The sequence below is a fragment of the Anopheles funestus genome, chromosome 2RL (genome assembly GCF_943734845.2).
Source record: "Anopheles funestus chromosome 2RL, idAnoFuneDA-416_04, whole genome shotgun sequence".
NCBI classification, from domain to species: domain Eukaryota; kingdom Metazoa; phylum Arthropoda; class Insecta; order Diptera; family Culicidae; genus Anopheles; species Anopheles funestus.
In genome coordinates, this window is record NC_064598.1 from 84,726,826 (window position 1) to 84,731,682 (window position 4,857).

Here is a 4,857-nt window from a genome sequence, read left to right on the forward strand (position 1 = left end):
AAGCGGAAACAATGACGTATTAATTATGCAGAGTGTCGGGTGAAGATGGGAATCAATCAATCAAATAGAAATTTAGAATGATTGTAAAACGTAGCACAAGAACCGAGTACTTGCAATTTCGAAAGGAATCATTTTTATTTTAATAATATTTGAATCAGTTTTAATATCACATCGCATGAAAGCATTAATAAAATTGATTTTTATGAAAATAAATAACTGAAATTGTTTTACTAAATAAAATATTTTGTTTGAAAAAAATATTCTACTAACCGGGAAAAAAAGAAATTATTTTGATTTGATAACCAAAAATTGTTTAAATGCTTATTTTACTTCAATTTTTGATATCATTTGTTGTAATTTTTATATCAATAATTTTTTATACCAGTTTTATTGATCACTTTCATAATTTCGATCACTTTGCAATGCGAAAGTTAATTTATAAAACTAATTCTATGAACTCTTTTGAATCCCGTTTCGAAATTAAAGACCAAATAAATAGAAGTAATTTTTTTTTTCTATTTCTTAAACCAAATGTTAAACTGCAACACGTTAAAAGTAGTGAGTTATCAAACTATTTATTAAAAGAAATATTTATTTTCCTATATTTTACCTACTGCCATTGTGTTACTCAATGAGTTTAGCTTAAATGACTTAAATGCTTAAATGCTGATGAACATTACAATCGAATCGTGAATGATTGACCAAACCGTACAGAAGAAGGTTAATTTAAATAAAATATATAATAAAAGTAGATAATAGATCAACCTCTAATAGCACTAAATTGTCATTTACGATTCATACCACAAAACTGCAAAAAACACCGACAAAATTCATCATCATAAATCATTCACTTTCATAAAGCAATAATTAATTCACGGGAAGGCCAATTTCGGGTTTTTGGTTTGGGTTTTTGGAAACATTTCCATTTCCACAAAAACCACTCTTCCCTTCCCATCCCATTGGACAACATTGGTTGATTTATTGCCCAGAAATCAAACACGTTACATTTTAAACATCACGAAAGTGTACCCTGTTTCGTTTCCATTTCAATTAAGATTCCCGTCAGATAATGTGTACCACTTAAACCATCGGAAAGTGTTGTCAACTTGCTGCTACACGATTTAATCAATGCAACCAATTTTTTTTGCTTGTTCGATACGTGTGTATTTATGGGAGGTGGCAGTCAAAAGCATAAAGCATAAAAAGAGTCGTAAACTGTACCCATCCGTAAGTGTTTAACTACTAACATAATTTCTTCCAACTTATTTTTTTGTTGTTGCTGAATTTACGTCGAGGGAAAATAATGCTTTTACCCGTCGAACGGTACCATATGTGTGGTTAAGCGTACTGGTCTCTTTGCCGGTATAAAGCGCGAAAGGTGACAGTTTACGTTTTCGGAAAGTGCGCCTGACTGCAGATAAATGGTTGTTCCCCTTTTGTTGGTTGGTGACCCAAACCGTTCACTTCCTCGGCTGTGGTCACCTTCTGTGCTGGTCTATCTGCACCCCCCTATCACATCCAAAGTGGGTGCGTTTGGGTGCCCATAAATTACCTCCGTTTGTAATTCATAGGAAAACAATGCGTTCGCATCGCTGGTCTTTTGTCCAGGTCACGTAAAGTTAGGACGCGTTGGGAAGAAAAGCCACCAGAAAGGTAGGGAAAACACACCACACTCACACACACACACATATGCCTTCTTATATGAGCAAAAGGAGAGGATTTTCACACGATGCATGCAACCGGAAATAAGTCACCTCAAATGGACATTCTACGCTTCACGTGCGACACAATGTGGTGTGGTAGTAGTAGTACGCGGTACTGATTTCGTGTCCTCCGTTTGCTCATTTTGGCTCAGAGTGGCTTTTCGTGATAACAGGAGTGCGAAGGAGTGAAACACAAAAATTGCATTGAAATGCAAGGATGTAATTTAAATATTTTCCGGTACAAATCACTTTTCCTTTGGCTGTAGTGGCTGGTGGTGGATGTTGTTATCGGTGTGTGCCAACTGTTAATTAGGATGGAAGTTAACTCGTTGAAAGCGTATTTTTTTTCGGTGGTGTAACATTAAAATATCATAATTACAGTCATATTTACTAATTAAGAGAAAACTGTACCTGAAGTGTGGGCGAGTACGTACAGTGATGATTTTAGTTAAATTTTACACTCATTTTCCATCTTTTTTAAACCAATTACATGGATTTCATTAATGCAAAAATATTACCGTTTAATTTTTTTCAAAAAAAATTAATTAATAACATTATTTTTTAAATTTATTTCAAAAAAAAATTAATTTATAAAATCACCAATTAAATGTTTTTAACATTCGAACAGCCTTCGAAATGCTCAATTTATAATCCAGTTTTTAGCTTTACAGCATATTTGTAAAATGAACTTTACGAAGGGTTAATAAGGAATTTTTATTTAACATAACATTGTAAATGAGAATAAAAGTATAAATAAAAATAAGTGTATGTGAATCAATTTTAGTGGTGCTATATTCAATATATTTCTCTCTCTTTACATTCCGGAAATTGTTCGTTGTTTTAAGTAATTATTTAATGAAAAAAACCTTCACAGTTGGAAAATTTATTCATTCCCTTTCCGAACTCATTCCTACACCATCTAACCACTGCTAATCTCCCGGTTTCTCTCTCACCCATAAACATCACTTTACACCCTTTCACAATAAAAAAAACACTCCACCGTGGGTGTTTTGTATGAATGTGCACGTTGGAACAAAACTAGAAAAAAAACACACACACAGAACCATGCGCTAAAACATAAATGCAAACTGTAAAAAGAGCCACTGGCGCATAAATTATCCGCGAAACCCGCTATGTTGGAAGAGTGGAACCATATTCTACCACCCCCTAATATTTATAAACCATGCCCACAAAAGCATACAAAGGGGGTGAGATTGGAGGAGAAGGAGGATGAGGAGGAAGTGACGGGAGATGATGATGATGATGATGATGCATGGACCGAAGGGTAGAAAATGGGAAAACTTTTGACTTTTCAAATTAATTAATTTGTTGACTTCACGGTATGTGGCAGAGGTGGCAAAATTTCGCGGCATAGTACCAACCTCCCACACTCCCCCCACCCAACCTTCCAGTAGCCACCCCCTCATGTTTGGAGGTTTTAGAGGTGTTTTTGTGTGACACCATAAACTGAATGGAAATAAAAGCACCTGCGTGCACACAAACACAAAAAAGGATTTGGTGAATGGATTCGTACACGATTGTTAATGTGTTTGCGTCTCTCGCCCCCGCCGGTATCTGGTGCCCCATTGTTTTTGTTTTCTCACCCCCCTTTTTTGTGGTCAATAAAGTGTTTGGTTGTGATAGGATTTGAAAGCAAATGCTTTGTGTTATTTATTTAGTTTTTGTTTTTGGTAACTTCCAAACTTATTCTACTTTAGCTTGAAAACAAACCAAAAAACGAGATCTTTTGTATGCATAGTTTGGCAATTACTGTTTTACTGCCGTTGAAAGCTTCGCTGTCGGGGTTTTGTAGATTTTTAAGCGGAAAATATGACGATGGTTTCATTTCGGGTTTTGTGTATTTTGATTAAATTTAACTAAAAGCTGATTGTAATGGTTGGCTGAGTGTTAGGTTTTAGCTACCCAGTAGTTAGTTAACTTAGTACACATATTAAAAGGATTTTTTATGAATAAAAGTATAAAACTTTACGGGGCTTTAAAGTTCAGTGTGCACAAACGGCGTCATTTCTGGATTTTTTTTCTATTTAAAATGGAGTGTGTTAAGGGAGATGTGAAATTCTTCTAACTTGCTCGATATTGTTCAAAATGAAATTGATTATCTACAAAGCATTTTTAGCATTTTTGAGATGAACAAATTTTTCTCAGAGTTTATTTTATCTTCCAACAGGAGGAATATTCCGCATATACTTTTACAAACTCTACTTCAACTTCAAAAGAGTCCAGAAATGGTTTTTCCTTGATCTTTCCAATGTTACCTTTGGAACCGGGGGATGTAAATTTAGATTTGTCACCAAGAGCTAAAGTGTTTGGAAGAGTAATAGACATTAAGTTTAAAAAGTATTAAATCTCGCTCATTCCTAAGGAATTTAAAAAAAGCTTATCTCAAAGCTTGTATAACTAATGATGCCTTAAAGTAGCCATTTTGAGGCATCGTTAGAGGCATCTTTCGTAGCTTTTGGAAAAATTGTAAGAGCAAAAACATTATTTTCCACTAAAAGATACACCTATTATAGGTTATAAATCTCAAAAACTAGATAATGGTAATTTTTTTTTATTAGTTTAAACATCTTTTTTTGAGATCAAAGTGGTTATTTTGTGATATCAGAAAACGCCCAGTCTAAGGTACTGGTAAGCAAACCTAAACCCACAAGTAAGTGGGAAGTATTCGACCACAACATGAACATTTAAATAATCAGAATAAGTAAAACGGTACGAATTCTGCCACTCCAAACCAAAGAAAAAAAAGATCTTATATGATTTTCGAAGAATTAATTTAAAATGATCATCAAGGGAGCTTCTTTTCCAGTTAAACGAGAGATAGGTTTTGGAAGTAATGTGCAAGTCAATTGATTTAACAAGTCCACTTTCCATATTCATTTTATAGAGTAGTTTCCTTTGCTTAGAAAAAAAGAATACTTTAATCAAAGAGATAATATAACCAGTAACTTCATATTGTTTTACAGTGTATTAAAGTATATTAAAACGTTGCTTTCTTATTCACTTGAATGTTCCTAATAAGTTAGTTATCCTTCGTCCAAACCAAAAGCACCCGTTCTGAAAAAAGGATACATTCGAAACGGTAAAGTTTTGAAACTTTCTCTCTCCATAGGAAAACGTGCCTACACGACATAAT